A 13,238-nucleotide genomic window follows, 5' to 3' on the forward strand; every position below is an offset into this window, starting at 1 on the left:
ATATGTTTGAGATACTTACATGTCATTAAATTAATGATCATAGAGGTTACATATATATTAGATGTATAAACATATTTTTGAGTGAGTTATAGGTTATTAATTGTGGGGACCCGGGTTGCTAATCTTATCTTGGGGCAATTTATCATTAATAACAATGAATCAAGTACTAAAAGGAAATTATAAACCAAGAGCAAAAAATTTTTTTTTTTTTAACAAACAGTAACGCGCTCGATCGGGTAAACTCACCCGATCGAGCGAGCTAAAATATGCAGCTCTCGGGTCCATGAATTATTTGGCCTCGCTCGATTGGATGAACTTGTCCGATCGAGCGAGCCCAAATATTCATTTCTCTGTTTTTAACATTTCCAAGCCGCGCTCGATCGGGTGAACTCGTCCGATCGAGCGGGCTCCAAATTCTGAAAATATGCATAATGTATTTTTGCTGTCAAACTTGGAACATGTATACACATACTCTTTTTCAAGCTACAAAATAATATACATGTTATCTAATATCATCTTATAATCTCCCATACACATAATATGAAAAGCTAACATGTATTCTACAACAATATACAAAGTTCTTGTATCCTTTCCAACATGTTTAACCACATAAAGTACAAGTCGTTCTGCTACAACCCGAGCTCTCACATGCTAAGAGTATATCTCGAGCTATCCCTGTCTTTTCTGACCAGCTCTTGCCCCACCTATTGTCATGCACACATACAAAACAAAGAAATAGCCGGATACCTCCGGTGAGAATAAAATCCCAGTATAAACAACATAAAGTGTGAGATAATAAACATGAATGCAATGCATATGTTCAAAATAGGCTATCAATTTGATATCAATAGAATACTAGTTCTTGGGATCCCGAGGAAATAAAATCTTCAACGAACACCAACTCACCCAATCAAGGTGAAGTTAAATACTTTATTTCCTCTGACTTTGGTGCAACTATAGTGAGTCTTTTGGGTCTGGACGTAAGTCTAAATTCCGTGCCACTCAACTACAGTCCTCCAAACGTCATATGCACTCTAGGCCTTTCAACCCTCTGTGCTTTTGGACTGGAGTTCAAGATGAATGTAACATAATCTGTATGCATTAAAGACTATAAAACATCTTGAACATCTAATCACATAAGCAAGAAAATCAACAAAAGCATTTACTCACATAAGGCACATAATCAAACAAGTATGTGATTGACAAGGGAATACTCAAAACAATAGCTATTTCGAGTGTTCTATCCCATCTGGATTAGCTGTCTTTTATACCTTTCAATGTCGAGTCTAAAGGTACTTCATGTCTGAAAATACATCAATACGATTTCATATCAAAAGGCTATTCAACTTGGTAGTTCAAACTTCAAACACAAATGCTTCAAAACTTCTTGAACTCTTTGCCGATTCAATTCCGGATTTCCCGAGTTCGACAACTTCAAACACAAGGCTGAAATGAAGTGTTTATGGACAATGAATATCAGCTGATAACTCAAGAATTTATCAGCTCAAACAAACAACAATAGCAAAAACTTGACAATTCTTGAACCGACGACATAACGGCTAAAAACCGGCAATCCAAACGATATCCAAATCAATCCAACAATCAATACAACTCATAATCTTCATCATATCAGCTCACATAACTCAAAAATCAGCATAGACAGAAATGATAGGGTTCGAATTTTGCTTTCTAAAATCATAAAAAATTTTAACGACAGTCTTTTTTCGAACCGTCTGCAAATACGTAATCGGTACTAGCTCAGTCACATATATAATCACAAATAAGAACAACCTATCTTCAACATAAAAATAAAATCTAAGAAAATTGAATGAAATTTGTACCAAAACGTAGCTCTCGGAGCGGTGATCGCAAATATACTTATCTCGAATTTCTGACGTCCGGATCACGCAAAATCGAAGCTTTAAAATATTGAAAATGGCGTGAAGAAAATAAATCTGATCCGTCTGCCTTTTTGGTCGTGTAATCTGATGGAAAAAGAGTCAAATAGATATATATAAGCTATTTTGCAGTTTAGTCCCTGAACTTTTGGCTATTTGCAATTCAGTCCCCAGAAAAGCGATTTAATTCAACTTCAATTCTTATTCATTTAAGAATATTAGAATTTAATTCTAAACTCTAAATATTCCCAAATTAAATATTCTCGGATAAAAATTAAATAATTCCGGGCCTTACATTTCTCCCCCACTAAAGGATGTGTTCGTCCTCGAAATCATAAGCAAGCTGTATAGACTATCTGTATACCCATAAGATAATGAAATAACGGAAAACAGAATAAGAACTCACATCAAGGAAACAACTCTGGAAATATCTGTCTCATATCTGACTCAGTCTCCCAAGTCGCTTCTTCTGTGCCAAGTCGACTCCACTGAACTTTGACTAACTGAATTGTCTTGTTTCTGAGCTGTTTATCTTTGCGATCAAGAATCTGAATAGGATGCTCAAAATAACTTAGAGTCTCGTCAAGTTCAGCTTCATCAGGCTGAAGAATATGGGAAGGATAAGGTTGATACTTCCGCAGCATAGAGACATGGAATACATCATGAATACCAGACAAAGATGGAGGAAGAGCGAGTCGATAAGCAAGATATCCTATCTTCTCGATAATCTCATAAGGACCAATAAAAAGCGGTGATAACTTTCCTCTCTTGCCAAATCTGACTGTACCTCTAAATGGAGAAATCTTCAAGAAAACTCTGTCTCCCTGATCAAAAGATAGAGGTCGTCGTCTGATATTTGCATACTTTTCTTATCTGTCCTGAGCTATTTTTATTATTTTCTGTATAAGCTTCACTTATACAGAAAATAAATATGTTTATTAATTTAATCAATAAATAATTTATTATTAATTTAATTTTTAACATTTAATTAATTATTACATAATTATTTTATAAATATTTGTATTTTGTAATACAAATGCAAATAATTAAACTTATTTATAAAATATTATTTAATTAATAAAAATATTATTTATATAATATGTAAAAATATTTATTAACGATAAAATATTTTTTTATAATCGTGAAATTAATTAAATAATTTGTACAAATATGTTGAGTAAAATTAATTAATATATGTGAAATAAAAGGAATATTCCGAGAATATTCCTTTTTGTGTAAAATTTGGTGTAAATGGGTTGGAGATGAATGTTGTGTTTGGTACAAAAATTGTACTATTTTATGGCAAAAAGTTGCATCAAAATGGTGTTTGTGGTTGGAGATGACCTAGAAAATAATCTTTCTAATTCGTGATAGTCAACTGCATCAAAATATTCGATTGATACATATCTTAAAGAGTGAGAACTGAGAACAATGTTAGTTTGCAATAATTGAAGACTCTGACTGTTTTTACAAACTTTTGCATTTTACAATCCAAAAATTATCAATTTTGTAAAATAACAGATATTAAATATATATTGTCTTTTTGTTTACAGTAATATTAAATATATATTGTCGATCTATGCTTTAAACTTCTACACGTATTTGACGTCAGATTTTTTTTTAAATCACTATAGCCAAATCTTAAATTTTTGAAGATTGGATCGATTTGAACTGATCTTTGAACTACGATGAGTAATTCAAGATGAAAATCTTCAGTGTGAGCTCATGAGTTGTTATTATCAACCGAATTATAGTTTTTCTCACGTGTCAATGTTAATTGACCAATAAACAGTGGCGACTTACTACAGTTGCTGTTACAATGGATAATAACATTAATGTTAACTTCAAAAGTAAATATATCAATTTAAAAAATTGATGTTTCTTTGATTAAATGTTATTTTTAGCAATCTCGTTGATTTCTATAGCCTCCGAGAATTGATTTCTATTTCATATGTCAAAAATAAAGTTGTGAAGTTGGTGCTCAAGATGCATTAACATTATTATAGAGAAATCAGATGATAAAGTGAGCAAATAGAAGAAGTTTTTTCTTCATCATAAGTAAAAAATATTTGATGGATCAAAACATATATATCAAACATAACAACAAATTTTTGTTTACCTCATTAAAACAATTGTCTAACTCTCGAAGTTATAAATCTGTTACTTCATAAACCTTTCAATGCGTTAATATTTTTTTATTGGGCCATTTTTCAGTAATTCATCAAGATCTCAAAATTTGTATTTATTGTTATTAATTCAAAGCTTATCATGTTATATGTATAATGCTAATTTTTTTAAAAAATTCAGGGGACGATCGCACCCTTTTGGTACCATATAAGGCCGCCACTGCCAATAAATATATGCGAGAAATAGGCAAGTTGACAGATTGAACAAATATAGAAAATGGCCGAACTGGTATGTAAATAACGCAGATGTGTTTATGAATGTTCAAAGACTTAACTGCTCCTACGCTAACTTCTTCCACTTAAAAAAGGATTCACCAGAAGACTTTGACCTATACAACACCTTATATACAACTCACTCCAATCGTAGGACTTATCATTTGCCCAGATCAAAACTCCTAGTATACAAACAAGTTAAGACACCACGTCATAATACCAAAATACAATAACAAAAGAATCCTTAGATTCAAGCGGTAGATCAAATCCTTATAAGAAGTAGGCAGTTGAAAGATGATTCTTGATCCTTAATGATCTTTGGAGATCTAATAAATCAAAATGAGTGGCTGAAGTGAGCAAGCAATATAATTGGTTCAGAATGCTCGAAAAATGTTTTAAACAACTTGAATATGTGCATGTTTTTATGTTATTGTATATTTGCTCTTTTTTTTCTCTGTCTTCTTTCATCTCTCTCTCTCTCTCTCTCTCTCTCACACACACACACACACACACACACACACACACATATATATATATATATCAATATCTCTTGCAACATTCGTCTGTGACATTAATGCATGTCTTCATTATCTCTAGATCTTAAATAAGTCTTTGTAAGAGCTTTTAATGAAGTTGCACATATTTTAATGAAGATGTCTGAATCTTGCGACAACTCTTATATTTGAAATAGGTTTTGAGCAGTCGGATAATGTATTCCAGTATGCCCGATAAATTCATTTTCTCAGCAGTCTTGATTTTGGATTGTATATATGAACTAGCTTCTTCAATTGGTCTTGAGCTTCATGGATATGATTTCTGACTAGATTTCTTAATCTTGGATTGATTGATTTTCGAATGGACTACTTGAAATATATCTTTGTGTTTTGTCAAATATCAAAACTTATTCTGAAAATTTCTCTCTTTTTGGTTTTTGATTAAACTAAGCAGCTCTTCTTTCTTTCATTGATATATTCTTCGAAAATCAATTATTTCTGTTCAAACATTCTTCAAGCAATTCCCCTTAATGTGAAATATAATATATTCATTTGTATTTCTTGAAGAACTTAAAAATTATTTATTACGTCTCCTCGATATCTGCAATTCATTGAAAATAGTTACCATGAATAACTCTTCACATTTTCCAAATAATTCTACAAATAGTTTAGAATTACATAAATTTGATCATATCAACAAATTCTTAGCATAGTGATGATGGAAGTAATTATCAAATAGTACATAAATCATTGTTCATCAGAATTTGATGTCCCTAAAGGCTAAGGTGGAAATGCTGCAAATTCATAGGGTTACTCCTTATCCGTCAGTCAGAGCTGGATGACTGTAGTGACCCACACAGTGATCACGTACTAATCAGAGATTTAAACATGCAATTAAACAATAAATAACCTTAATCAGAGTAAATGTGAACTTAAAAAAAATAAACCAATACTAGAAAGTAAAGCCTAGTGGTCAACCCTGTCATTCAGCCTTGTTCACCACCTAAACTCCTTGACTTTAGGAATAATAACCTGCATCTGCCCCTTTGAATGGGGTAACCAGATAACAGAAAATAAACGGAAGTGAGCCTAACATGCTCAGTACGAGAGTATGAGTATACAGTATTAAATGTGCATGAATGCAAATGAATTGGGTACCAAGATACTCAGGTCAAGAAACTAGCTCATAGACCGGGCCTAGGGTATATAACACGATGCGCCGTCGCATTAGGAGATGTCTTCTATACCCAGTGGATAATGGTGACCTGATACTAGTACAAGTGTCCAACCATAACAGTGTCCTGACACATGACTTACGTATTCAACCATTCAACTCGTAGGGTGAGCGCCCTACTACAGGATACTTCTAAGTTAAAGACTCAATATGCTCATGTATGCAACATACAGTCATGACATGCTGTATATAAAGACATATATAACATGCAATCACATAATCCATGCAAACACATAATACATGCATACTCAATCTGGATATCTCGAATAATACTTCTGTACCTTACTAAGGCAGATCCTAGAAGATCTCATCTAGGTCCAAGCCTACCATTAATCACTATAATGCATAAATACCATGCATTATCTAACATGCCAAACATCGTCTAACAGGCTCTAAAAGCCTTAATTAAACTATATCCTACTCCCTATTTATTATAGGGAACCAGAGTCATACCTTTGTCCGTTGTCAGCCCGCTGATGCCGAATGCCCCAGAGCCTAGGCATAGCCTAGCTATGACCCCTGGATGTCTCGCCAGAGCTCCTCCGCTCGGCGGCTACTACGGACACTGTCCGTTATATAAAAACTACTATCTAATCCAACTCTTAAAATAATAGTACCCAAAAGCTCTTAAAATTGAGCTAACATGGGCCAATGAGAGGTGAGATGAGCATTTGAAAATGAGGCCTAGGACCCCTATTTATAGACGATGATCGGAAGCTCCGATCTCCTGATCGGAATCTCCGATCTTTGCATGCATGCAACGTGTCCATCGTCTACAATTGGAAGCTCCTATCTGCACTTTGGAGGTTTCGATCTCTGACCGATTAATTCGGTGTCTACTAGCAAGTGCACTAGGTCAAGTAATAGTAAAGTGGACAGAGAGTCCAAGTATCGATCCCACAGGAATTGTAGTCAATTCTCAAGAATTAATTATTTTACTTAATCTAGACAAAATCATAAAGAGCAATTTGATTTAAATAAAATAAGAATTTAAAATAAAAACTGCTTAAGAAATAAGAATTAAAATAGTTGAAAGAAAAATTTAATTAAAATGAGACAACCAAGACACACGTAGGCACCAAACAAATCATGTAACATGTAGTCCATTCAGGACTCAGATTTAATCTTAAATTACGGGAATTCTCCTAACTTGTTCAAAGGTCTATTTCTAGAACAATCAAACCTATTCAAATGTTGACGGATTAATCTTTCATAATTCTAATAAAATTTGAATGCATTAAATATTTGTAAAATTTAATTTACACCCAAACCACACACTGAAACCGAATTCTATTTTTAGTCGATTTTACCATGTGTTGATTATTAAAGTGAACAAAATCAATCACTCCTCTGTCGACTTGTAATCAATTAACATGCAAGCAAACAGTTGATCATACTATCCACAAGACAAATATGAATCTAAAAATCAATAAAATAAAATCAAGTCTTAAAAATCTCAAACAAACATCCAAGTTTTCTACATAAATTTGTTCGGCCCAATCACGCCGTCTTGGTTGAAGAAAATCTACTCAATAATTGAAAACAATGATTCAAAAATAAAAGAAGGAGAAGAAAAGAAAAGAGAAATATTCTCTCCCAAGCCTTGTAGCCACCTCCCTTGTGTTGTCTGCATTCTGGAACCCTTCATCTGATGATAAAAAGCCTATTTATATGCCCCGAATCTTCAAAAGATTGCATCCTTCACGAATAAGAGTTTCCAAAAATAAAAAAGTATTCACGCCGTCTTGCTAGGGTGCCTAAACATGCGTTGGGCGAGAGATCTTCTGTTTTATTTTTTCACGCTACTCCAGGCTCGCTAGGGCACCTGTTTGTGCGCTGGGGCAAGCCTTATTCTGCCATCTCTTCATTAAAATATTCCAGCTCGCGCATAAATCATGAAAAATTTATAACTTGAGTTCTAATCGTCGGATCGAGCTGAAATTTGGACAAAAGTTTCATATATTTTGAACATCATTTTGAACGATGAAGATTGGATTTGGATTTTTCTATCATTAAAAATAAATTTTGGACCATGACTGATCCGTAATTCATTCTGGCGGCTCTTCTATTGCCCCAAAATCATGAGTTCTTCACAAATTCCTACAAAAATCAACCCGAAGAATGAAATACACATGCATGAAATAATTTATAAATAAAACACATAAAAACACATGTGAAACCAAATGAATGCAGGACAAATAAACCTAAAAAAAACACCAAAATATGCACACACACACAATGCACTTATCAATCTCCTGCATAGAGCTACGTGTATAAGTTCTCATGCCACGTCTCGGGTGTTGCAGATCGGAAGCTCCGATCTCAGGATCGGACGTTCCGATCTCAGGATCGGACGTTCCGATCTCTCACATTGCTTCCGAACTACCTCCATTTCTTTCGAACTGATCGGAGGATCCGATCCTGAGTTCGGAATCTCCGAACTGTCCTTAGCCCAAAACTTCATATTTTGTCCGATTAATTCCAAATTAAGCCCATAATCCATTATTAACTATTTTTACTTAATTAATCTTGTAAAATGGTGCTGGGCTACTATAGTGACTATCTCGAATAGAGAAAAAAAATAAAGCAACGACTTGGTATAAACTGGTCTGACGACATCTTAAAGTCTAAAAATGTTTCTCTTTTGAAGTTTGTAAAAGAGCTTCAGACACTAGAAAAATTCAACTTTTCTCCATGTTGTCAGGAGATATCATCAGGTGAACTAGTCACCTGGATGTCTTTCTGAAAAATGGTTGTTGAATGGGAGATTGTCATTTTACAACATAATCTTTGAATTAAATATATTTTATCTTCCTTATTTTAATTTGCTGTATATTTTGTTTTTATGCAAATTATATATTATTTTTAACTGTCTAACATTTATAAATATAATCACCGATATTGAAATAAGACAAGTATAAGAGTAAAAAAGCATATTCATTTGTTTGTGGTGTGTCATTTGATTGTAGTCTTCAATATGCTAGAAAATCATTTGGTTCATCTAGTAGCCTTCTATGGAGAATAACAGTTCCCCTGAGACTGATATCTCTTTATTTGTTTTTGTCAATTGTAAATGATGTCAAAAATTGTTCTATGATACCCAAATTTACGTGAGTCATTGATTGATTAGTCATTTGGTAATCCAAACTTGAATCAATCTGACTGCTTTTATTGAATATATCCTATAATGTTCGTGCTTTGTGTTTAGTGTACTTGTGAGATGAATAATATGTGTCGAATTTTGAATGATGTACATAAGAAGAATTTTGAAATGAATGAAGTGTTCAAGAGTATACAATGTATGATTTTATTCTTTTTGCATCATAATTTTGTCTATATCTAATGTGAACTAGTCTTTCATGTGATTTAAAGTTATGTTTTCCAGTCATTTGATCTTGACTAGATTTCCAGTCTTTCTTTTCACATGAGTTTTGTGGAACATAACCAATTACAATTTTTTTAAAATTGCTCTAGCTCTCCACTTTTTCAACATTTTGTGAGGAATGATTACTCATGGATTTGACAAAATGAATACATTTTCCTACACACATATTTAACTTTGGTTGGTATCAACTTCAGAACTGCTTGTATCTTCTTTAAAACCTAGACCAGTCTTATCATTACATGGTCTTTGCAGTTCATGAATTGTGTTTAGAGTACTAACTGAAGATTTATTCCATGTTTGAATTAGCTCAGTTAATTTCAAGTTTTCTGATCTTAACTGCTATTTCCCATCATGTAAATCATTATTTTCAATTTTAAGCCTAGCAATTTCTACCTCTGAATCAGCTTTGTTTGGAAGTTCATTTTGCTTTGCCTTAACTTCTTCAAATGCTAAACATAATTTGTGATATTCATTAGCCATTTCGTGTAGTGCATTAGCTAAATCTTCTTGTGTAAAATCAGTGGAGTTGAAACTTAGTACCTGTTCACTTGTAGAAGAATTAACAGGCATCTGTACACTAGTAGAAGGACGGTATTCATCATCCATGAAACAAAATCTTCTTCTTTGTTTGAACTCGATGAGCATCAAGATTCTTCAATATCTTCTATTTTAGAATTCTCAGCCTGTTCAGTCTATTCACTTTTGTCATGCTTAATAAATTGCTGCCAAATAATTTTTGCAGTAGAACATGTTTCCATAGTTTTGATTGAACATTTATCTAAGGTGGTGTTTCAGAAACTTTTGGCAATCTCACTAAAAGCGGAAATTCAAGATGAAAATCTTCAAATGTGAGCTCAATTGTTATTAGCAACTGGACTATAATCTTTCTCATGTGTCAATGTTAATTGACCAATAAATATATGTGCGAAAATAGGAAAACTAACAGATTGAGAAAATAAAGAAAATGGCTGAACTGGTATGTAAATAATTCATATGTGTTTATGGATGTTTGGAGACTTAATTGTTCTTAAGTCACCCCTTCTTCCACTTAAGGAAGGATCCACTAGAAAACTATGACTTATACAACGTCTTCTATACAACACAATCCAATCTTATGACTACCGAAATACAATAACAAAGGAATCCTTAGATTCAAGCAGTAGATCAACTCCTTATAAGCAGTAGGCAGTTGAGAGATGATTCTTGGCCCTTAATGATCCATGAGATCTGATAGATCAATATTAGTGGCCGAAGTGAGCAAACAATATAATTCTTTCAGAATGCTCGAAAAATGTTTATCTTAATTTGGTCGGTTAGATTAATTGAAGCCCTTCTCTATTAAGGTCGATCCGTCGAAGACAAACAAGAAGAAAGAACCAGAATACTAGACAAGAAGAGGCTCATATAACTTGATGACCCTACTATCATCGAAAAATCTAACGAGACCTCTAGATGATACTTAATTGAAGAAGCCCAAGGGTTGTGCAATATAATAAGACTGAAGTGGCTCAAACTTATCGTATCCTGTGGAGTAAGGGAGGTTGTTCCATGCTAGATCCATCCTATAATGATGTGTCAGTTTATTTTTTAGACCAGGAAAAAGAGCAAAGATTTTAGGTGATAGGGCATAGCGACATCTGTTTTCCCTGCCCTCGGTTCAACTCAGCTTGTTGCAAAAATCTTTTCTTTCTCATGCAAACACTCCAGATCTGCACTTCCTTTGTAGAGGTACTCAAATTGGAACAATGATTAATTTTTAGGTTTCGTTGTAAACCTAACTTGTTACTTCCAATTACGTAAATCATTAGTTCAAACCACGTCCGAAGCTAGAGTTTTCTTTATTAGCACATTGCTCTTTGCCCGATATGGAGATAAGAGCTCCAAACATGTAGAGACTAAGAAAATTATTTATGGGTTATGCCATAATGAAATACATGTCTCCTTGATCTCTTAGAAAACCTTCTTGATAGACTACTTTCACCGAGGCGGGAGTGCATAGCTAAGACAAAATTATCACATGTCTTTTATTTATTAAACCTTTTTTTTTTATCTCAAAGACAAAGAGCTACACGCAAATTCTCATTGGATCTTAGTGTTTTTAACATCGATCCATTGGCTTGGTGTCCTATCTCTTGTATAGGTTTGGTATCATTGATTACCAGTGTGGGAGTAGCTTACGCTAATGGATTCGGAGGTGATAGAAAGGTGTGTGGGTACTATAAAGCTATATTTGAGCAATGCTGATTGATTATGGAAGATATGGCAGAACTAGGGAAACAAATATTTGAATCTTGTCTTTTGGGTAAGGTCCTATCTACTAAGGTTGTTAATCGAGAAACCTTTAAGGTACAGATGCCTAGGAATTTGTAGGCGAAGAAACAGGTAGACATTGAGGTTATTGGAAAAATGTTTTCCTTCTTGATTTTAGCTCCACCTCTGATCGTCGGCATGCGTTACTTGATGGGACATGGTCTTCATTTAAGGATCTTGTAGTTTTGAAAGTAATTGTTGGTTTCCAAAAGCCGACATATATGAACTTTGATCTTATACATATGTGGATACAATGTCATAATGTTATGATAGATTTCATGCACCCGACAATTCTTCGGAGTATTGGGAAAAGGATCAGATAAGTTATTGAAATCGATGGAGGGGATAATGGGAAGTGTGCTGGAAAATTTGATAGAATTTGTATTGAGATAGATATCTCAAAGCATTTGAAGAAGGGGATTTGCGTCCAACCGGAGACTACGAATGATGAAATCTGTATACTACTTATGTATGAGAGGTTGCCTAATTTTTGTTATTATTGTGGAAGGATAGGTCATTTTTAGAGAGATTTTGATGATAAAAGAATTGAAAATTATGAAATTACTTTGGTAATTGGTTACGGACACCTGTTTCTTTGGGGTAAACAATAACATCATCTCCGAAAGTCAATTTACCAAGGAATGAAAGATGTGAATCTCCAAGTGTGCCCTCTCAAACTGAAGAAGATGGTTTTATCGTGCCTTTTTTGAAGGGGACGCATCATATGAATCAAACTCAAACTTCTTCATCCAAAGGTAAAAGGCAAATGAAAATGGCATTTTAGTTGCCGAATCTTTGAATTCATCCCAAACAAAAGTGCATACAACTCCTATTGAACCAATGAAACTTCATCCTATTGTGATAACTAAGCAAAAGGATCCAAGTATTATGAAAGCGAGGCAGTCAAACAAATGAAGTAGAAACAAATGGAAAGGAGAAAGAAACATATCCCAAAGGCTAGTTATGATAAATCCTCTCCTAAATTTGCTTCCAAATGTTCAATCGCTGAATAAATTGGTTCTTCTGAAATTCGAAATGTGCTCGTGTTTAGGACATATCAATAGGTGAATTCATCATTGATTTCGCGGTGACTGCGGAGCAAACCCGCCAACAACTAGTTTGGAATGCATGGGGGCTTGAGAACCCACGTTCAATTCGTAAATTGAAGCTTCTTATCGCTGTAAGTTCCCCATCGATGTTGTTTTTGTGTGAAACAAAATTGTGGGCTTCCCAATGTTGTATGTAGGCCAATAGGTTTAATTTGGATCACCTCATGCTTTTTTGGTCCAAAGTGTTTTTCCTTCTGAATGATAGGACAACATTTTCTCAAGGAGAAGCTAGTAAAGTGTCTGATGAAGAATAAAGATGTCTTCGCCTGGGTTATATCTCTAGGGTCTGAGCCACTTTTACTGACCCTATGGGAGGGAGAACAATATCTCCTTGCTTTCCTCCTCCATGGCGACTGGGATATTTTCGTCTAGGATTTTCCCCTGCTCCCCTCCGTGTGGTTCGAGTCGG

Source organism: Henckelia pumila, chromosome 1, assembly GCF_033568475.1.
Source record: "Henckelia pumila isolate YLH828 chromosome 1, ASM3356847v2, whole genome shotgun sequence".
Lineage (NCBI taxonomy): Eukaryota > Viridiplantae > Streptophyta > Magnoliopsida > Lamiales > Gesneriaceae > Henckelia > Henckelia pumila.